The 23,993-nt window shown below is 37.2% G+C and overlaps 1 long non-coding RNA gene across 1 annotated transcript in view; it reads right to left on the reverse strand.

The window, feature by feature from the left end:
- Positions 1-3,491: 3,491 nt before the first annotated feature.
- LOC110306437 overlaps positions 3,492-23,993 on the reverse strand; it is a 49,467-nt gene continuing 28,965 nt past the window's right edge. Inside the window, exons 4-7 of the long non-coding RNA XR_002379269.1 lie at positions 21,811-21,895; positions 15,984-16,095; positions 4,958-5,026; positions 3,492-3,753 (exon numbers count right to left, since the gene is read on the reverse strand). This is a non-coding gene — a long non-coding RNA (uncharacterized LOC110306437). The remainder of the gene's footprint in view (positions 3,754-4,957; positions 5,027-15,983; positions 16,096-21,810; positions 21,896-23,993) is intronic.

Raw genomic sequence — 23,993 nt, forward strand, 5'->3', positions numbered from 1 at the left:
CAGGGCAGGGGAATTGAGGGCAAGGAGGTGGGAGTGGGTGGGTGGGTAGAGGAGCACCCTCATAGAAGCAGGTAGAGGGAGGATGTGATAGGGTGTGTCCAGGAGGGAGGGAAACCAGGAAGGTGGATAACATTGAAATGCAAATAAAGAAAATATCCAACAAAAACACTTTACATATTTTTTATTATTTTTACTTATTTAGTTACTTTACATATTCATTTGTTAGTTTTTTTTATCTGTTTGTTTATTGTGCCTATGTGTGAATGTATGAGTATACACATGTCATGAGGAGATCAAAAGATAAATTACAGGAGTTGGTTTTCTGCATCAATCGTTTGTGTTCTGAAGAATGTACTCAGGTCTGCAAATTTGGCAGGTATCTTTATCAGCTTACATTTTCCTCTGGTCCCCAAACACCATATTAATAAATACACAGATATGAATTTTCTTGTGAATTGAAGAGTTTTGTATGAACAAAAGTGATTAACATTTACAATGGATTCATACTGATATTTTAATTATAAAAAGGCTACAATGATAGAACACACATAACAACAGGAGTATATTTTACAATCGCTGCAGTGCCAAGTTTAAGAAGCCAATCCCCACACCTACTAATTGGTCTAGGCATGGAGTATTACAACTAGAATTACCTCTTCTTTTTTAGCATCATTTTTCAGGAGATGACCAATCAACTGAGGATAGTCAAATGTATTTCCTTAATAAATTGTGTCAGATATCCTGCTAATCATTTCACCTCCCCAGGATATGAACCTCCACTCAGCACACAACTGTAAGCTTCTTTTTCCATGATCGAGCTTGCTGGTACTCCTCCTGCCTTTGAGACTGTGAAATGGTAACTGGGGTTGTTTCTATGCCTACCTCTGAGGAGGTAAGCTACTTTTTCTTATTTGAGAGACTTTTTGCCTATTTTTACAGAGGCAATATGAGTAGAGCCTTTTGTACTAAATAAATTAGATGCATGAAATAAAATGTGAGTTAGGAAAGCTTTCAGACATTCTAATCTCATGATTGTGAATGCTATATTAGTTTTGGTTTTTGTTCTTTTAAACTTTCAGTGTAGTTTATCTTGGCCTTGAATTCATGATTATCCTGCATCAGCCTCCTAGGTTTAAGGGTCACCAAATATACCCAGTGTTGGGAGCTATTAGGACAACACTATTGTCCTGATCTCTAAATTGGGCCTCTCCCCCTGAGAAAAAAAGGGAGTCAAAAGTGGGCCACCGACGCACCGCTCCAAGAACAACCACAGAATGTTCCAGCCCTAAGTCAGTGCCGGATGTCCTGACCACAAGATGTACCCTGATACCACCAAGTTTCTGCTTCCCCGTGTAGGTGTCAAAAGAAAAATTTCCAGTGCCCCATCCCTCCTGCTGAGAAGTACTTCCCCTTTTGCTTGTGTATTTAAGCCTTGAGCCTTGCTGAGTACAGCGACACCTTGATGCTACTCAGACTGCTTCCCTCTGTGTTGTTCTCACACTTGGTGTCTGTCTCTCCCTCCCTCCATTTGGTTCTTAGGAGAAGGTCCCCTCGAGACCCTCGAATAACTGGACCTGCTGGACGGGTCAAGTGGTGCCAGATGTGGGGCACGAGGTATGACCAGCCTCCGGTCAACGGATTCAAGAGGTACCGCATAGACAGTGAGACAGTTCCCTGCCACTTTGCTCGAGTGCCGCGGACGTTGAGAGGTAAGCCTGGGCATAAAATTGTTGTCCCATTCACCATGGGGAAGGTTCTGTCCAAAGAAGGTTCTGTCTATGCTAATCCCATGTCTCTCCACAGCAAAGACTTTTAGAAATCATTGATTAAGACAAAATGGTAGTCTCTTGAGTATCTAGAACAGTACATTTGGTTCAATTTTTATTTCTTTAAAAGAAATGAACATGTATACCACTACTTAACTATGACACAGGTTTCCTTACTCAGAGGAATAGGATACTAGAGAGTTAATGGTATCAAAATCATTAGAATATAGGGTTCCTGTCTCACAATCTTGAGGTTCAATTCTATGGTTAAGGGAAGAGGTATTTTAATGAGGAGTTTTAATGTAGAAGAGAACAATAAATTAAAGAAAACAATCAGAACTCCTGTATTAAAAAGGATGCCATGGTGGTTTGAACAATAAATGCCCCTCCTTGTCTCTGGTATTTAAATATTTGGCTCCCACTCTGTGTTCCATGGGGTGGCTTAGGAGGTTTGGCTTTGCTGGAAGAATTGTGTTACTAGGGATGTGTTTTGTGGGTCCATTTTGCTCTATGCTTCCTATTTGTGGTTTGATAGATGAATGCTCAGCTATTCCTGCTGACCTGACTCATCTTGTTTTCATGTGGTCTAACCCTCTGGAGCCCCAAGCCTAAACCAGCCCTCTTTTCCCTAAGTTTCCATGTCACAATGTTGTATGATAGCAACAGGAAAGTAAGAACAACACATGTTGCTAAGGGGCATGCTCTAGGCTTTATTTAGGATGCACTGGATTGAAACATAAGAGGTATTATGAGTCTTCTAGTCACCCTACCCATTAGATGTCCATGGGTTCACCATCTATGTATACAGTTTAGGGAATAACTTCCAGGAATCTGATCACACATATCTTATAACCTAATGAGCTCACTATAGTTGCTATGAAAGAAGAGAAGAAAGTAACAAAAAAAAAATGGAAACTCAAAGTTTTTGGTATTTCTGGCTGGAACAGAACACCAGGAAAACCAAGGTCATTTTCTGGTATCTGTCCAAGACAAAACCAGTTGTCATTATCAACAAACAGAATCTCATTGTCAAGAACACAGCCCTAAATTGCCTGTTCAGTTTCTTTCTCCTGTCCTCATCAACTTCATATTATGTGTTTCCTTATGACAGTTTATGATAATCCTTGCTAATATCCTGTGGTGGTTTCAATGTGAATTGCTCACTAAATGCTTCATATGCTAGACATAGTGTCCAGCTACTGAATCCAACTATTGAGAAGAAATTTGATTGTGAGGACTTAGAGCTAATCCATGCAAAGATACAATGAAAATGTCGTAAACTAATGGCATTATTGAGAGATGATAACTGTCCTTAGAAATAGGCCAAGATGAAGGGAGAGATTCAGTCTGAAGGTGTCCTTGTGGATACAGTTTTCCCTGAGCCTTCTTTTGCTTTGTGGCTACCACAGAGATAATAGCTAATCATATCTTGTCCTCCTCCTTGACCTCTTCCTCTTCCTCCTCTCCTTCTCCTCCTTCTCCCCCTCCCCCTCCTCCTCCCCTTCATTTCCTCCAGGGCATTTTGCCTTACTTCAAGCTCATAGCAACAAAGGTATTTAACCATAGCCATAAATATCTGAAACCATATACCAAAACAAGCTCTTTTTCAAACTGTTTCTCTAAGGTAGTTGTTCTTAACCTGTGGGTTTTGATCCTTTTGAGGATTGAATGTCTGTCATGTGTTGTATCCAGCTTAAGGCCACGAAGGAGAGACAGACTCTAGATACCATTTGATCTTAAGGTTTATTCACTACAATGGCAAGCATGAGTCCACAACACATGCATGCAGTACCTGACTCAGAAGCAAGCAGCTGAGAGGCTCACAGGCAAGGCTTGAAATCTGTCTGTGGCTGCAGCTCCTTCATGCAAGGGAGGTACGTTCAGTTGTTCTCTGGTCAGAGAGCAAGATGGCTGGACTGTCTTCATTGTTGCAGCATCAAGATTCTCTGCCTGCCTGCCTGCTGCTGCAAGCCTCTGCTTTTATTTGCTACAAGGGGGCAGTTACTCTTGAGCCGATTACACTGAATCATTACATCATGGGTGTTACTTAATTCTTCTCTGCTACACACAGCTGACATGAACTAGCTATACATTGCTGCAACATCCAACTCAGTCCTGATCTTATTTCTAGTTTAATGCACTCTACAATGACATCATAGGAGTCACATATCATATATCCTATATATCAAATATTTCTAAGAGTAGTAAAATTATGAAATAGTAACAAAAATAATTTTATGGTGGAGTGTCACCACAACATGAGGAACTATATTAAAGGGTCACAACATTGAGAACCACTGCTCTAAGACATTTCCAGAGGAAGAAAGAACCTAATATAGTCCATTAAATTCATTCAGTATTCAATATAACATGAGCTACCTTATACTCATATCCTTATCAAATTCTATTCATAATATATAATAGAGACATTCCTTAGCATCACCATTCACTCTAGAAATCTGAATTTCAAATGATATTGTGTTTTTATTTTATATGTATGAATACTATTCTACATGAACATACGTTCATCATATACATGTAGTAATGACAAAGACTACAAAGAAAAGACATGAGATCCTCTGGGACTGGAGTAACAGATAGTTGTAAGCTCTCATGTAGATGCTGGAAAATGAATCTCGGTTCTTTCCAAGAACATCAGGTACTCTTTACCACTGAGCCGTCTGTCTACTCCCACCCTCAAATCAAAATCAGATTTGAAAAGATGAATTATACAGAGTCATGAAGCAGGTGAGTGAGGAGAATGAGCTCCGTGGTTGACTATGTCAGCTAGCAAACACTTGCACAACTTCTCTTCATTCACACTGTCTGCCATTGAGATTGTTGGCCCTTTTTGTATGCTTTCCTTTGCTTTCAACATCTTTGCAAAAAAAGCTAGCCTTGTAAGGAGACTAGCATACTAATGGCATTTTAGAGCACTAATTGTGTGGATGCATTCTGTCTAGGTCTACTGGCCTCTCTCTGCTTAAAGTACTTATTTTAAAAAAAAAAAGAAGAAGAAGAAGAAGAAGAAGAAAAGAAAAACCTCACAGTGCAAATTCTTTCTCAAGCCTTTTGATGTATAAATCTTAATAAAAGCCTATTGACAGCTTTACAACCCAGAACTATCTTTCTCAAGGACCTGGGGACCATAGCCTTTGAAACATAATCATCAAGGAAAATACTATCCTTACCTCACAGGTTGTTTTGGAAAACAGACTTAACTCTGCTAGCTGTCTGCCTTCAAAGAATAAAGCCACTGCCTGTTGGGAAGATGTGAAAAGTTTACTTTTCTTCTGGGCAAAGCCCAGCAGCCAGACCAAGTAACCTAACATTCACCTCACTACAGCTTTAAAATCTCCCTACATTGCATGTTAGTGGCAAGCAGATAGAAGCAGGATTACCCATGAGCTTGTGCAGCTCTTACCCTCTACCCAAAGGAGCCATTTCCCTTATCACTGGCAGAAGGGAAAAATGGCTGCCTGCAGTGCCTATTACCATGCTAAAGTGCATCCCTCAATATCACAGAGTTCTTGTTACACATTTTAGAATCTGTTCTGGGTTCCTAGCTCTTCTCACCTCCTACTCTACCAAACTCCCCACTCATGGGCTTCCTTCCCACCAGCTACTCATTTTCCTGATAACCCTGCTTTAGACTATGTCTCCATCTTTTTCTCTGCCCCCTCTCTCTAAATATCTCTCTTTCCCTCTTCTGCTCTGTCTCTCTTTCACATTCTGTCTCTCTGTCTCTGTTTCTCTCTCTCTCTCTCTCTCTCTCTCTCTCTCTCTCTCTCTCTCTCTCATTTCTCCCATCTCTGTCTCTGTCTCCATCTGTCTATGCCTCAGTCTCACTCACTCTTGCTCTTCTCTTGCTACTCTCATGGTCAGCTCTATTCTGCTTGCATGTTCAGTCTATTTCTTTCTTTCTCTGTCCTGGAGTCTTCCAGAAGTCTCTAGCTGTTCTCCCTCTCATATCTACAATAAAACCCTTCCATTAACCATACCGTGCAGGGGTTACTTGATTGTTTACAGGCTACACATTTTATCAGTTACATAAATTATACAGAATTGTTTATTTTTAAACTTTAATATGTATTTTATAGAATCAGTGATTATAGTCAGCTATGAGTCATTTACCTATAATAGATATATTTCAATGCCTTTCTAATGCTATAGTAATTTTAAAATACTACTGTAAACTTGTTAATTTTTATAAGTTAATTTTTATGAGTAAGTACATCTTGTTTTTTCAATGTTATGAAGTAGCTTATTTTAGACTGATAGATACTATTAAAATATGTTTCAATAACATGTAAAATTATCTCTGATGTGCATATATGCTGTGAGAAAATAAAAGGACTAAAAAGAATTTAACAATATATGTTTTGGGGTTAGACATAGAGCTTATTCAGTGAAGTAATTGCTTTACAAATGTCTTAGTCAGGGTTTCTATTCCTGCACAAGCATCATGACCAAGAAGCAAGTTGGGGAGAAAAGGGTTTATTCAGCTTTATACTTCCACGTTGCTGTTCCTCACCAAGGAAGTCAGGACTGAAACTCAAGCAGGTCAGGAAGCAGGAGCTGATTCAGAGGCCATGGAGGGATGTTCCTTACTGGATTGCTTCCCCTGGCTTGCTCAGCCTGCTCTCTTACAGAACCTAAGAATACCAGCCCAGAGATGGTCCCACCCACAAGGGGCCTTTCCCCCTTGATCACTAATTGAGAAAATGTCTTACAGCTGGATCTCATGGAGGCATTTCCCCAACTGAATCTCCTTTCTCTGTGATAACTCCAGCTGTGTCAAGTTGACACAAAACTAGCCAGTACAACAAATATGAGGACTTGACCCTAGTGATTTATGCTCGTAATAACAAAGATGTGGAGGTAGAGGTTTGAGAATCTCTAGGGATCACTGGCCAGACAGGGTACAAGAAGTGAGGAATGAGAGACTAGGAGCTAGACAGACTCCCTGGAAGGCAGAAAGAGAGGGAAGGGGACCATGACTAGGTAATAAAGGTAATGGAGTTTTTAGATGATACAACTTCTTTCTCACACTCCTGATCAGAGGCAAAAACCTGATAGCTTCAAACAAAAGCCTTGTAGGCTCTCTTTTCCAGGCAAGAAGCCTATTGATAAACTGGCTCAAAAATTTGGAAGCTAGATGAGGACATGTCATACAACAGCTGTGGACCATCAACCATCCTACCTTTTGTCAAACAGAGCAACTCTAAATTAGAACATGAATAACCTTCAGGGTTTAAAAATATTGCAGTTATCAAGAAGAAATTTCTCTGCTTCTAAGTTCCCCCTCTGCATTGCAAAGGCTATGTGTTTCCATGCGACTTCTGTATGTATGTGTTTCTTCATCCTTAAGAATGGCCTTTGTCATCTATCTGGTTTTTTGATATTTCTCTGCTGTTACCTGTTACACTTGAGATTTTTCCTGCTTTTTAATTTTTTTATTGGCACAGAAAACAAACCTAATCAAAGCCTCTAGACTATAATATAGCCAAAATATTTGGTGAGCTCCAGACCAATTTTGACCTTGTCTCCCTGGGAGGAGGAACAGTGTACAGTACTCAAGGAATTACTGACACTGAAGTTTGACCTCTGGCCTCCACATATATCTACTAAAACTCATGTGTGCATGTTAAAATGATGATTTGGGGACCTTTGAAATGCTACTTAATACACGTAAACAGCATCTTCTATACATAATCTAACATTAAGCTATGTTTGATGATCTCATTGGCATAGTGATGCCTGTGGTAAAGAACTGTGAACTTACAAGACTGTGATCTTGAAGCACAAAATCTTTACTACAATATTTAGAGTGCATTAAGATTCTTGTTTGGTCACAAATAATATAAAATACCTTGGCATGATTCTAACTAAGGAAGTTAAAGATCTGTATGATAAGAACTCAAGTCTCTGAAGAAAGAAATTAAAGAAGATCTCAGAAGATGGAAAGATCTCCCATGCTCATGGATTGGCAGGATCAATATAGTAAAAATGGCTATCCTGCAAAAAGCAATCTACATGTTCAATGCAATCCCCATCAAAATTCCAACTCAATTCTTCAATGAATTAGAAAGAACAATCTGCAAATTCATCATTCCCTATAAGTCCTGGTAGTCTCTCACCTCCCAGGCCTTTGGTGCACTCTGGAGAGACCCCCAAACCTACTATTTCCTGAGGTTGCCTGTTTATATTATTTCTGCAGGCCCTCAGGGCTTCAGTTCATTTTCTCTCACCCAATACCAGATCAGGTTCCTCCCTCCCCATCCACTTTCTCTCCCAAGTCCCTCCCTCCCTCCCTCCCTCTCTCCCTCCCTCCCTATTTATAATTGCTTTCTTTTCTCTCTCAAGTGGGACTGAGGCGTCCTCACTTGGGCACTTCAGCTTGTTAACCCTGTTGAATTCTGTATGTTTGGGTTTTTTTTGTTTGTTTGTTTCTTTGTTTGTTTTCTGTTTTGTTTTGTTTTGTTTTGTTTTTTGCTAATATCCACTTATTAGTGAGTACATACTATGCAAGTCTGTAGCCTCCCCCAGCCTGAAGTGGGCTGGTGCAGACCTTGTTGCCACTGAGGTTGGGGCCACCTGTGGTGCAGCTTTCTGACTTGGCAGGCTACTTTTGATGTGTCAACTGCCCTGCTCTTCGATCCTGCTGCCTTCTGAGACACCTTTGAGACAATCCACATTGCAGCATCTTCGGGCTGGCTGTGGGCCCCGAGGGACTGGCTGGGGTGGGGGGAGGGAAGGTGGGAGCAGGGAGAGGGATGGGCCTTCCCCCTTTATAAGCACAGTCTCTTAGTAAACTCACGGGCTTTGATCAGAGCAATGTGTCTTGACCTCATTCTTCTCTCGCAATCTAAGTCTCTTTTTCAGCCTCAGCCTGCCTTTCAGGAGTACCCAGTTCTTGTAGGCGGCAAGCGGCTTACAACTACAGATTGGTGCTTGAACCAGGGACCAAGAAACAGAGGGATACACTGAGGGACTGCTGTCGAATGTGGAGCTCCATGAGAAGGGAAGGACAAGAAGATCTATCAGGCACAGTGAGCAATAGGTATTTATGCTAGCGCTGGTTTTAAACTTAATTTTTTAAAGTGTTGCTGGAGGTACAATAGGATATGGGCTAAGTTGGAACAGTGCTGACCTGGCTCTGATTCCACTTAGGGTTTGGCAGAGAAATATGGGACTAGAAACTTCAAAACAGGTGGTTGTCCACAGTCAAGAACTGTATTAGGCGAGAGGAGTAGGGCTTAAATAATAAAATAAAATAAAATAAAATAAAATAAAAATAAAATAAAATAGAGGAAAATGGATTTCAGAAATCTCCCAGGAACACAGGAAAATCCAGAGATGTCCGGCCTTCTCTCTGGCCGGAGAGAGAACAGGAGAAGTTCTCTACCCTCTTTGTATTGCCTATGTTTGGTGCACCAATCCATTCATGTATGCTTTTGTCTTGTTGTCTGAGTGACTGAATGTTCTGTATTTCTTGTTGGAAAATAAAAATAGCTAAAACTTTATCTGCTAATTCATCAAAGGCCAAGAGTGGCCCACACTTTAGCCAAGGATCAAGCACAGCAGGGGAGCCACTGCTAAAAAAAATGTTTTTAAAGAAAAGGAGTCTGCAACTTCTTAGCTCTAAGGCAAAAAAGCTGATAGTTGGTTTTTTCCTAGAGAATTCTCTGCAGTAGTGATTATTGTGTTTAGCAAATGACAAAGTGCTTTTTTATCTTATAATTATAGCTAGAAAAGTTAAAATTCTTTGATTGGTCTAAATTTATAAGATTCATGTAGTCACTTAATTTGTTTTTTTACTGGTCTTAAAGGTATAATATGCTCTACATGTCTTCATCATCGAGTATTAGCTTATAAGTTATTGGTATGATTTAAAAGGTGTAACATTAGTAGCAAGACAACTTTAAATTGGTAACTCAGGGTTGGAGTCTTTCAAACAGGTGGCATGAAGCAGGCCAAAAAACTAAGCCTCTAGGGATACTTCCAGTTGAGATAATATTTAATATGATTCTTATCCTAAAAATTAGACTTAGAGATAAGATTTAAAACACTGTCTCTTCAATGAAGCATTAAAATTTGCACTGTCATGCATTCATAGGTATAAATTGGCAGCCAAACTTCGTAACATGATAGTGATGTTTCTAATATTGATTTTAAAGATGATAAGTTGTTTTAAAATTGGGTTTTGCTTTCCCAAAGTTGTATTTATAGTCTAATATTGCAAAAGAAATCTGCTGGACGTGATGGCACATACCTTTAATCCCAGCACTCGGGAGGCAGAGGCAGGCAGATTTCTGAGTTCGAGGCCAGCCTGGTCTACAAAGTGAGTTCCAGGACAACCAGGGCTATACAGAGAAACCCTTTCTCGAAAAACAAAACAAAACAAAACAACAACAACAACAACAACAAACAAAAAAAAAACAAACAAAAAAATTCTAAAATCTGTCCTCACTGCAAGAGGAACAAAGCTCAGAGCAGTCTCAGTGGGGCTTGTGCTATGTTTCTTTTGTTTTGCAAACCGTGACTATGGAAGTTCTTGGGATCTCACCCTCCCTTCATTCAGGGGAATTTCTCTTTAGCTAAAAGAACATTGTTGCAGATCTATCCAGATGTTGTTTTAAATAAAGTTTAAATTCAGAATTTATAAAAGGTCAATGAGGCTGTAGAACTTATAAAGGCATTACAATCTGGTTTGCCTACTTCATATAAAGTTATTATAGATTGAAAAGTTTGTTTTTTCCTTTGCATTCTGATAATTTTAAAGAGTTTGCTTCTAGTGAACTGGTGATCACTGGAAAGTTTTGCTTCTTGGTATGGCTAATATAGCTTTGTAAGAAAAAATTTATTGTCTCTGCTTCAATACAAGAAGCTAAGAGTTTGAATCTTTCAGTGTATATTGTTTCCTAAGTGGAAAGTATTTTATTAGCTAATGCCTCTCAAGGGAAGTTTACTTCAAATCTTTGCTCTCACACAATGAGCTTTAAATTTCTGGGGAGTAGTTGTTGCTCCATAAGATTCAGAGGCAATATCTTTTTAATATTCAGGGTTTTAGTTATACTAGAAAATTGTGGTACAGAAAATCTAATAACGAAAAATTGATTTGCTTCAAAATTTTATTTTTGAAAGCTTCCAGGAGATGTTAATTGGCTAAGACCTCACCTTAAGGTCTTAAAGTGACTTAAACCTTTGTTGGATGTTATCTTGAGAGACACAAATTAACTAGTAAAAAAAAAAGGCTTTCCAGAAAATAAAGGAAGCTTTTATAATTGTTATCAATTATAATCAATGGTAATTAAATATTAGCTGCTTATTTTAGTTATGGTGATTAAATGTGCCCACAGCAATTCTTTGGCAAGAGAAAACATTAATGTAAAATCATCTTTCTTCACCTCAAAGTAAAGTTTTAACATCCTATTATAAGGCTGCTATGGTGCTAATAAAGAATTGTAAGATAAATTCATATATATTTTAGAAAACCTATAACAAAAAATTGTGTCTTAAAAACCTGACAAAGTGTCTGTTCCTTGTTCCAAACAGCAATTAAATTGGTTATTGCAGAATATTTATATTTGGCCTATTGAATACCATCATTTTAAATAAAATTGATAATCACAACTGTCTCAACTTTGTTTTTCAAGCAGGTCAGTCTCTCCTTACAGCCTGATTTCAGCAAGCGTGCAGACTCGCCTCCAGCAAGTGCAGGTGGCAGAAATTCATTAATATGAAGAAGCATTTAAGTATATATTGTGGCTTTGGTCTGATTTAGGAATAAGGTGTGCTATGAGGGCTGGTAAGCCAATGACGGACAACCAGATTTTGGAACTATATCAATCTAAGACAGAGGTACATGCCAAGAGGCAGTGGTTTGTTAATAATACACCACAGAGCCATGTTTGTGTAAAAGCCTTTAATGCTATTGTGTTAAAATAAACACAAGCAAGCTGCATGTATACTCCTTGACAGATAGGAATAGTTCAGGAAAATCTGAGATTTCCCAAGCCAGGTGCGGCTGCCAGCCACCATAACTCCCAGGCAGGACTATGGAGCATAAATAAATTTTATGTATCGGTCCAGCTATTTTTATTATATAACCAGGGAGGAATTGTAGCCTACCCAGCCTGAAGTGAGCTGGTGCAGACCTTGTCACCACTGAGGTGGGGCCATCTGCAGTACAGCTTTCCAACCTTGCTGGCTTCTTTTGAAGTGTCAACTGCCCTACTCTTCTCTGAAATCCTGCTGCCTGCTGAGACACCTTTGAGACAATCCACTTTGCACAGAGTCTTTAGGCTGGCTCCAGGCTCCAAGGATGGACTGGCATGGGGGATGGGCCTTCCCCCTTTATAAGCACAGTCTCTTGGTAAACTCGTGGGCTGTGATCAGAGCAATTTGTCTTGACCTCATTCTTTTCTCGAAGTCTAAGTCTCTTTTTCAGCCCCAGCCTGCCTTACAGGAGTACCCGGTTCTTGTAGGTCATGAGTGGCTTACAACTACACATGTCATTTTGTGTCTGAGTTACCTCACTCAGGATATTTTCTAGTTCCATCCATTTGCCTGAAAAAGTCATGATGTTCTTGTTCTTAATAGCTCAGTAATATTCCATTTTATATGAACCACATTTTCTGTATCCATTCTTCTGTCATGGGCCATCTTGGTTTCTAGCTTCTGACTATCTCAGATAAGGCCACTATGAACATAGTGGAACATGTGCCCCTGTAGCATGGTGGGCCATCTTTTAGTATATTCCCAAGAGTTGTATATCTGGGTGTTCAGGTAGATCTGATCCATAATTGTTTCTGTCTGGAAGAATTCCAGGGATGGAAACAGAGAGGAGCCTAAGGAAAAGAAGGTCCAGTGACAGGCTCAAAGGTCCAGGTCAAGGGAAGGTTCCAAGGCCTGACACACTATTACTGAGGCTGTGGAGTGCTTACAAAAATGAATCTAACATGACTGCCCCCTGAAAGACCCAACAAGCAGCTGAAAGAATCAGATGCAGATATTTACACCCAACTAATGGACAGAAGCATCTCACCCCTGTTGTTGAATTAGGGAAGGCTGAAAGAAGTTGAGGAGGAAGGCGATCCTATAGGAGAAACAGCAGTCTTTCTTAATATGGACCCCTGAGATCTTTCAAACACTGGACCACCAAACTAGCAGCATACACCAGCTGATATGAGGCCCCCAACACATATACAGTAGAGGACTGCCAGGTCTATGTTCATTCAGAGATGATGCACCTAAACTTTAAGAGACTGTAGGCTCCAGGGAGTTTAGAGGTCAGATGGGCTGGAGGGAAGGGGCATCTATGTGGAGACAGGGTGTGAAAGGGAAGAGTTGTGAGATGTGGAGCAGTTGGAGGGTGGGAGAGGAGGAGCAAAGAATGGAATATGGAGTGTAAAAAAATGAATTACAAATAATTTTAAATTAAAAAAAAATTAGATAACCCATGTATACACATCATGTTTGTAGGTAGCCATTGTAGAACATCTGATCATTGACTATTTATTTCCTTAATATATTTAAATTATTGAATTAAGATTAGCTTGATTTTTTTCTTGCTGCACAATAAAGTCCTTATTTCAAAAAAAAAAAAAAAAAGATTATAATAAGGTCCAAATGATCCAAAAATGGAGGCCATACTGTCACAGTGCTCAGGTATTTAAAGGATAGAGTAATACTAGGATGCCCTTGTAAAATGAAAAAAGGAAGATGGCCAAGAAGAAAGAACTCAAAGAAACAAACCTACTGGATTCTTGACCTTAATTTTCCAGCCTTCAGTACAATGAGAAAAATCCTTCTGGTTGGAAAAATAACCAGTCTGTGTTTACTTTTTGTTATGGTACTCCTGGGGATATTATATGTTTCTAAAAAGCATAGAATACTCATAAATATTTTTAAAAACTCAAATAATCTTTTGCCTTATATTACTGCAATGTTGAGTTGCATGACTGCTGATCTCTTCCAACATTGGCATGAACTGAGGTCTGTTATTAAATGCTATCACTCCATATTGTCTAATAAAAATATCATCCAATATGTGCCAGGATGTAAATATATTGTTTTCTTTGTATATATTCTCTAGCACATAACCAGCGTAGATAGCTTGAGACTATTCTAGGGGAAAATGTACTATACTACAGTTCTGAAAATTCATATAAATAATTTATGACATAAATGATTAGTTTTAAATAATATAAAATGAATCATTAATAAATCAAGTTATATAGCCTTGCTAAACATAAAACATCACTTTTTTATGTTGATTCTCTTTATAATAGACTTTCTTTGGGATGTAGAAATAATAATTCTAGAATACATTTACACATCAATGGAAAATATTTTTTGGCAAATAATAAGAATCAGAATAATCTATTCCCATAATTAAAAATGTATAAGCCTCAACTAAAGGCATATTTCTATACAAATTAAATCATATATGCCAAGGCTACTACCTCAATTTAATGATGTAGCATAGACCAAAAAACATTTATACAGTCCACAAGGCTAAAGATTTAGATCAGAACAATTGTTTTATAACAAAATACTACAATTGAATTTCTATTATGATTGTAGGAATAAAGTTTGGGGAAACGGTGATCTTTCTAGCAAATAGTGTTTATTCAAGTCTAAATCTAAAATTTTAAAAGACTATCCTCCAGTTCCGTGTTCCATGTGTATAATCAGTGAGATGTGTTATAATTATATCAACCAGACATCAACAGATAGACATTTAAAACCTACGGCTATAGAGCTATAGGAATAAATAATAGAAACACTTCAATCTTAGTCTAGATAATTATTTATTAAATACAACAATAAAAACTACCAAATGACTAGAGAAAATTTAGATATCATTATGATTTAAAAATCTCTTTTCATGAGCATTCCTTTTTGGAAATTTTTGTTTCTCTTAAGTGAGCATGCAAGCTCTTTGTGGGTGTTTGCCATGAAAATCTGGGTGCCTGTGGAGTCTAGAAAAGGGAGTCAGATCCCCAAGATCTGGAGTTAGAGGGGGTTAGGAGCAGACCACTATGGATGCTGCGAATGTAACTCAGTTCTCCTGGGAAGAGAATCAAGTGCAGCTGAGTGCTGAGTCATCTTTTCAGCCCCTAAACAACTCCTTAGTAGAAAGTGAATGTAATCAATACACTATGTGATTTCATGGCCTTTGGACACATATAAAATGGGTTATCTATGAGTGCAATAAGACAAATATTCTATATTATGGAATATGGATATTCTTTGGAATCTTTAGATATCTATCATTTTAAAAGAATTCAATACTTTTGATCTAATAAATTAGTTGGGAAAGGATTATTCTGCAGAGAGCCATTCTTTCCTTCAAAGGATTGGCTTGACTTTGGTAAAAGCTGTAAGAGAGCTAGGTTCATAGGTCTAGTACAGATGTCTACTCTTTCAACTCTAAATGTACTCTAAAGAAATGTGGTCACAGTGGATACATTTAAGTAGAAAGAAAAAATAGTATGTCTGTCAGAGATACGTCAATCTTTTCTACAACATTCATATTAAACATAGTTTTTGATCAGTGGCTACAAAAAATTGATCTCTATCAGTAGCCTACCATTCACTTCCTGAATGAGCACACTGAGCTTTTCTTGGTTTCTGAAGAAATATTTGGTTTTTTTACTTTAGTACTTTCTGTTTAAGTATTCTATTTAATCTGACTACTGAACTTAAAGTCTGAAACTGAGTTATACATTTTTTTTGAAGATTTTAGTAGTTCTTTCTAAAATCCTGTCAGTAGTTCAAAATCAATGGCTTTCTCAATGATACAGAACACTTTTAGGGTATCCTGAAGCCTTTGGGGTTATTTAGTACTTTGGAACACAGTCCATTGAGTGAAGCAAAGACAGAATTAAAAGCCAGACAGGAACCTGAGCCATAGTGCTCAGGTTTGGAGTGCTGCTTACTTGTTTGCTCTCCATTGGCTTTGCAGCCTGCTTTTCTAAAGCATCCAGGTCCATCAGCCCAGGGTTATCCTCATTCACAATGGACTGGGAACCGTCTGAATAAATTACTAATTAGAAAATGTCCTACAGTCTTACATGCCTACAGCCTGCTATTATAGAGACACTTTGTGAATTGGACTTTTCTCCTCTCAGATGACTCTAGATTGTGTCAAGTTGACAAAAACTAGCCAGCATACTAGCCATGAAACAAAATAACTTAAATACAAACCTGTCAACATAAGTGTGTTTAGTTGTAGAATGGTTAACCACCACAAGATGAGCAAGCAACAGGTCTCTGATTGGATTCCAGATCTGCGCCAGAGGAGGGAACCCATCCATGCCTGTTATAGGAAAACAGATTAGCTGACTTCAGACATGTCAAATTCAGTAGGTGGCCCATTCAAAACTCTATCAGTATTTACAGATTAGGTGAGCACAACAAATATTTTCCATTAGTTCTGAAGCAAAATAAGGATATGTAAATGGTAAATTTGACTATTTCTTTACAATAGCAACATATTTTTAACTCAATGTTTTAATCTTCAATATTCTGTGATATAACTAGGAAACTAAGACTGCATTATATTCCTCTTTTAAGGTTTCTAAGTTCCTGGATAAGACAAAGACTTGACTATTTCACTTTCGAGTTCTACAATTTTATTGAAGAATCGGTGAGATTATGGGTGTAATGAATTCCTCATACACAAACATGAACACACACATGCATGCATGTGTGCACACACACACACATGTGTATATATATATATATATATATATATATATATATATATATATATATATATATAAAATAGTGATAACTACAGTCTACCTTTCTATCGATCATACCTCATCTTCCGAGACAGTTAATTAATACTACCACAGTTAACTGTGGTATTCAAACATCTCTTCTCTTCATAGACTCCCTGACAGTAGATTCCATTTATGTGTGTGATTTTTAATTTTTAATATTTCAAAAAATTAAAGTCATATTAAGTCAAATTTCTGCCCACAGTTAAATATATAACTATGCAATTTTGTCAACATATGCAAAATTATACATACATGTGCATATATATACATAAATGTTCACATTTTGGGTCAAGTGGTTTGTAATTTTTTGAATTGTTACTCATCTAACACATATGTGAAAACATCAAAAAAATGTTTCCTTACATCTGCGCTTTCAAATTGATGACATAGAATGTTCTACTTTTAGGAAAGTATTCTAACCTACATTAGAAACAGTTTAGAGGAAAGATACACACTATCTATCCAGTGGGTGCTGTAAGAACTGCCATGCCTGACAAAATATTGACTTATGTCAATGGGTAAAATGATTTGTTCTATTTTTTCCCTAAGTCAAAAATCCTCACCAGCACTTTAGACTTCATTGTGATTCATAGCTTCTGTGTCTACAGGAGTATTTTGAGTGTCTGCTCCCTAACACAAATACCTACTGAATTGATTCACTGCATTATATGTCAGAACAAATGGCTAGCTGCTCCAAGAAAATAAAGCAACTCCCAGCTGAGCCTCTGCTTTAATCTTCATGGGCCATTCCAAGAATGTGACTTAAGAGTTCTACCTATTCTTTTCTGACAGCATGCGTCCAATTATTTAAACATCTAACTTGTATCTATTGATCTCTATTGAATTTCCTTTGTCCTCAAAAACCTTGAAGGGATTCTCTAAAACTATACAACTGTATTTCTTGGGAAAGTAAAGGCAGTAAAACCCTATGGAGTTGATATGTACAAGAGTAATTCAGACATGCTCCATTCACTGAATGTGCATGATTTTTAAAATTGGTTTATTTCATGTGCTCAATTTTCTATCCTCTGCAGAGTTTGCTCTAAAGTTGATTTAGGTCTGGCCATTCCTGGTAAATGGAATCATATAAATTCTACAACCTACACAAAACCCCAGGCCATAAAATAAGCATAAGCTATTAGAAAAAACATATGTGTTATACATCATTATGTATACATTTATCTTTGTGCAACACATAATGATAACATATGACATGTCATATGACATATGATATAACATATATCATATTATATATAATGTTAACTATTTTGGCTAAAGTAACATTAATATGAAAATATTCGTTAGAAAGTAGTATTAATAATACTTATATATTATGCAACTTCATTGCAAATTATAAGATAAAGGTCTAAGATAAAAATGAGTTTATATGGAAAGAAACAAATTCATAAAATGGAAGAAACACTTGTAAGCTCCAGTTTCCTTTGCTATGGCAGGTCTCATGGTTCAAGCAGTTGCTAAGGTAAAGGCTGTGTTTTTCCAAAATATCTCCTTAGCTACAGTTGCCTTCCATTGTCCCTTTAGCTGACTCTGAACCTTTGTATTTGTGATTCAAGCATACATTATTCAAGTATGAGGTAATCTAGGCATGAGTAACTCTGCCTGGATTAAGCTGTTTCTGGTAGTTTTCCACTGACAAAAATAACCAGACTTAGTAATATTCACAGATACCTTAGAGCCACTTGATTCAAGAAGCATCCTTCCTCATGTCTGATTTGAAGCAGTAGTCCAATTTACCATGATGAGAGAACCATCATTACATATGTGATGCTAATTTTGAGCATGTATATCCTACTGAGAAAATGTCCCTAATCGTTGCAAGCTGATGTCTTAAGGCTGGCAGTGGACTTGAGACTTAAGTTATCTATTCTATAATTCAGTAAAGTTTGCTACTTTGGGAGAGTGAGAGTAGTCAGACTCATAAAGTTCTTGTGCATAAGCATAGACTTGTACCAGTAAAGTCAGTATCCTCCAAACTTTATTTCCACCATTATTCCACAAACATTTTAAATATTTCTGGTTATATAATTTATAAACTTTATGCTTGTAGCTATTTTGAAGTGTACACAATTACTCATTTGCTATACTTTGAATACCCTGAAGAATAGCACAGTTTGAGTCCAGTTATGAGTCTAGAAGCAAAAAGAAACAAAGAAGTATTGATGTAGAGAAGAATATCTGGAGACAGAACGATTTCTTTTATGGGGTTAAGAATTTTTCTCAAGAAAGTCAACTAAATTGAATGAGTCTCACTTACCTTATGAAAGTCAATTTGCTTAACTCAGAGCCTATTTATTTGGATATTTCACCATTTAAAAACATGTTCAGAGGAACACTATAAGAGTATTTGAATGATTACCTAGTTAAATAATTGAGGCAGGAAATGCAATGCCCATAAATTTCACAATCATTATTCTTAATACTGATTCCCTTCAAACTTATTTCCTCACAAAACTTACATGGAAATTCATGTCTGCATGGACCCTTATGTGTTCCCCCAACTGATCCCTTCTGCATAGTTGCAGTTAAAACATGAAATCCATCACATCCATCACTAAGGGCCTTAGAGATGACACATTGGATAGTGCAGCATTCACAGTGAATGCATCTCATGGAAACTATCTCCTTCATTATTTGGAACGCTCAAACTGTAAGATTATGGCCAGTGGCTGAAAGAATAAACACATATCTATTTTAGTTTCAGAGCGATAAATCCCAGGATTAATAATGTCTTGTCCTCATATCAAGTTTTCAAAACTTCATGGAGGCTGTGGAATGAACAGATATCAATCATTAAATAAATACATGATTCATTGTGACAAACTGTGTCAGTCTTCAGATCCAGTGAAAAAAATATTACCAATAATATTAAAGTGTATATGTATTATTTATTGTTAATATTTTACTTTATCTTTGGAATTCCTGATGGGTTTCGGAAACTCTCTTGATAGTAAGTCTCTGCTTGTGCCAGATTCCTGCAGTCATTAAAAATTACTTTTAATCTATATAATGTTTAATGTGATTCAGTCATTTTTGTTCTTTCAAAGAACAATTATGAGAAAAAATAATTAATGAAACTATATATCTACACATATGTACACGTACATGAGACACACACATTCATAATATCTTGCTTCTTTAAATGCTGAATCAAATACAAATGTCTTGTTAATGTGAATTCAAAATAAAAACACACATATATATACATATATATGTGTGTGTGTGTATGTATATATATATATATGTATTTATATGTAATGTATATGTGTGTGTCACATATATTTTATGGATTATTTATATATGTATATAGACATATAATTCCACTTACTAGTCTTCATCACTGTTCTAAAAATCTTTCTAAACTCACATAAATTGTGGCATTGGAATAAACATAATATACTAAACCAATCAGATGAACCAAGACTGTCATAGTGTAGTCATCCAAAACCAGTCCATAGAACTGACAAACTACCACTGAGATATAAATACTTTGTAAAAAAAAAATCAAAATAAGTAGTGGGCTGAGGCCAAGGTGAAGTAGGAAACCTGTCTGTACACAATGTCATTTTTGACACTCTCTATGTGGCAATTTTCATATTAGAGTTATTTTCCTTTGGGAACAGAGTAAGTAGTGAGCTCAAATTGCTCAGCTACTTCTGAAGATATTTGTAAATCACAAATAGGTAGGAAAAATAAGCGTTGTATATCTTATTTTATCTTCAGTATTTTTCTTCTCTGTTTCCTATTTTCTATCAGTCTCACAGGCAGAGAGGGAACCATACACACAGGTAGAGCCACTATGTGCCTACCAGTCACATCATTCCTTTGACCACAACTCATGGGGGGTTCTGCTCATGTATTTGTTGTATATCACCAGTGACTATAAGGATGAACAGTTTGTAAAAGTACACAGAGATGGGCAATGAGATTTATAACTACAAACTGATTAAAAACACTGTGCTGTTAAATTTCATATCTAGAGCAATGTAATAGAGAATATTTAGAAGTGTTTACACAGCCTTAAACCCGTAAGTTTTATGAAGGTTGTTTATTTCTAAATAGCTTAGGGAGTTCATAGGTAGAGTGAATGTACCACGCATGTTGACTTTACTTTCCTGTCTAACCCAAAACTATGACCATCATATATTTTTACTTCATCCATTTCTAAGTTGTATGTTAATATAATTTCTTCCATCTCATTGTAATTTGTCATGACCACTAACTTCTTTCTAAATTAGACTATATGAGCTTCTAAATATTCAGTAGTGGAAAAAACTATCTATCTAAAAGTCAGATTATCAAAGACAACAATATAAAATATTGTTGAAATATGTAGGCAATGAGATTTTATGAAAAGATCTGATGAGATGGAATCCACTAATCATAAGAGTAATATTATATCTCATAATTTTGAGTATTTTTACCAAGTGTTAAACTTGTAGTGTTCTTATAGCTTTTTTCTCAATGTGCACTATGCAGAATTTCCACAGTCATCACTAAATGTAGAATATTCCTGCACACTCCTAAAACCAAATAATTTTTGAGGTTTCATTTTACAAATCACTAAACATCAAATATATATATTTTTTGATTCCACATACTTTCCAAGTAGAAACTGCTGTGTAAATTTAGTTAAGTTAGGTCCTTAACATTTTTCTTCCTGGGGGGGGGGGGCTCTAGGTGTTAGTATAGGATACACACAGGGCACATAAATGTGTTTAATTTGACTACATAGTCATGTTTCTTCTGCCTTAGGTTTCATGGAGGATAATCTGCTATAGCTCATCAGAGAACACATGAAACACATCACTAATGTTAATCAGTATGTCATAAAGAATGTAAATAAACAAACCAATAAGACATATATGAAAATGTGTCTGGAAGGGTCCAATCATAGAAGATGCTGGATACACATGGGATTAGGATGGAAATCTTTTCTGGCACATGGAACCACATGTGATCCCAGACGTTTTCTGAACTTCATATTATAAAGATCTGCATAGAAGCTTTCTCTCTCTTAGCAATCTATCTCAAACACAGACACAGGGAGAGGGAGAGGAAGAGGGAGAGGGACAGAGAGAGAGAGAACACCACTATAAAACATTAATTTTATCTCAATCCTTTTCTGGAGAATGGAGTGATAGCTGAATGTTCCAGTGCCCTACCCAGCTCTTATCTTAGTTATTATTCTATTGGTATAAAAATATACCCTGACCAATGCAACTTACCAAAGGAAACATTTCATTTGATATACAGTTTAAGAGGGTCAAAATCCATGATGATAGAGTGAATGAACAACTGAGAGCTTATATCCTGATCTACCACCGGGAATCAGAGAGAGCTATATTAGAATCACATGAGCTTTTGAAATATCATAACCTACCCTGAGTGACATACCTCCTCCTCCTATAATTAAATGCAGCCTAATCAATCCTTCCCAAACAGTTCCACCAAACAGGGACCAAATATTTAAATAGATGAGCCTAAGGAGTCTATTCTCATTTAAACTAGCATACTTTTCAAGAGCCTATTTAGAGTATCTTCTTGGACAGAACTCTACCTCTGTCATTCAGAAATCCCAGAATCTTGAGAGTACGATGTAAAATATTCATGTCATCCTATCATGATGTAATTATAGGTATCAACAGTCCCTCAGAACAAAAAGCTTGGGATATAGAAAACATTAAGATCTTCTTTATCAGGGTAGAAAAGTAAAATGTTTTCTGATTCTAGGAAAGTATTTCCAAGAAAATGTGAGCTTTTGTTCCTGCTTCATCTTTTTGTCCATGTTCCTCTTCCTCTGCTACTTACTCTTTATTCTCATTCCTTTCAGACTCTGGTAATTTCAGAGACTAGAATCCCACAAGCATGAGCCAGAGTGGCTAGGTTCTGGTGAGGAGTTTGGATCTGGCTTTCAGATGACTACATTTTCCTCGCGCTGACAGAGTCTTTTAATGATACCCAAGCTTAAAAGGAAAACAGACTATTTTTCATCTTCCCTTAAAGACACCAACCCACTTGATAGGAAATCTTCCTCTTTTGTCTCTTATTACCTTTTAAAAATCTCCAGCTCCATCTATTCACACTGGGATTCAGGACTTCAGTAGCTGAATTTGAATGTGATGGGTATTCAATCCATAGATAAACAGGTCAGAAAAAATAAACTTTATTGAAAGAAATGACAAGAACCAGTCTCCAAACTCTCCAAGGAGATAAGAAAATAAGGATCGTCTAGTAAATCTATGGTGTTCTTTCAGCCTGAAAAAGTGTTTGACACAATGAAGAACAGCATTCACCAGATGTTTTGAGAAAACTAGTGACTGCATCTCTGAGCTAGCTTCCTGCTGTCTATTGTATAATGGCTTGCCTACCACAAGAAGGACACCCTAAAAACATTTGGTTTAATGTGACCTATTGCTAATGGTGTGTATTCAATACATTTGTGTGATCCCTTGGTGCATGTACACGCTGCCTTATGGCGTCATCCCACACCACTAGGGATTTTGACACTTACATGAGAACACCCACCACTTAATACTCTTTTTATGATTGGTTACATCTCTGACCCATTTCCCTGATTTCATATGACAGGTAACATCATATTATATTATGCAAAAGGATATCACATTTATAATATTTAGTGGCATATCTCCTACAGAAAGGAAGAACTTCAGCTGAGTCAACCTAACACTTAAGATTTCATTGGGCATGGTAGATGTAAATTAGTTTTGAAATGAGAAATAGTAGCATTTGCTCTTCCTATATTTGATGTTCTTTGGCATGGGGAAATGCTTGCTTGGAAATATAATTTATACCTCATTGCTGCCACATTCTGAAGGGTAGCTGATTCAAGTCATCCTCAGTATCTTTCTCCCAGCTGTAATGTCCATTTGTATTTTTATGGATTGTTTCCTGTTTTTCTAGATTCTGCTCCTTTTATCCTTGTAAATTGATATCTAATCCAATCATTTCCATGCTCAAATGTGGAGAGCCGTGCCGTGAGCAATCGCCATTATAAGATGGCGCTGGCTTCCACTGTGCCTAACTAGTAAACAAGCCTTGTGCGCAAGTGTGAGAGTGAACTCACGCCTAGTCACTGCCCATATCGGGGCATAGTAATGAGGTGATGGGCGAGCAACAAATCAGGAGCTGACACGCCACATCAGATGCTGAAATGCCACGATGAGGGCTATATAAGCAGCACCATTTTCCAGGGTCTGGGTCTTCCCTCCTTAAGAAGCAATAAAGCTTGCCGCAGAAGAATCCGGTTGTCCGAGTATGTTCTTGACAGCGAGAAAGATAGCTCAGGACACTCAAATATCTTAAGAAGTTTGTCAGGCTTGGAAAATGATATCTTATAACTCTACCACCTTATATTTTTGCTCTAGTGACCTACTCTACATTATAACTT

Source organism: Mus caroli, chromosome 12 (assembly GCF_900094665.2).
Source record: "Mus caroli chromosome 12, CAROLI_EIJ_v1.1, whole genome shotgun sequence".
Lineage (NCBI taxonomy): Eukaryota > Metazoa > Chordata > Mammalia > Rodentia > Muridae > Mus > Mus caroli.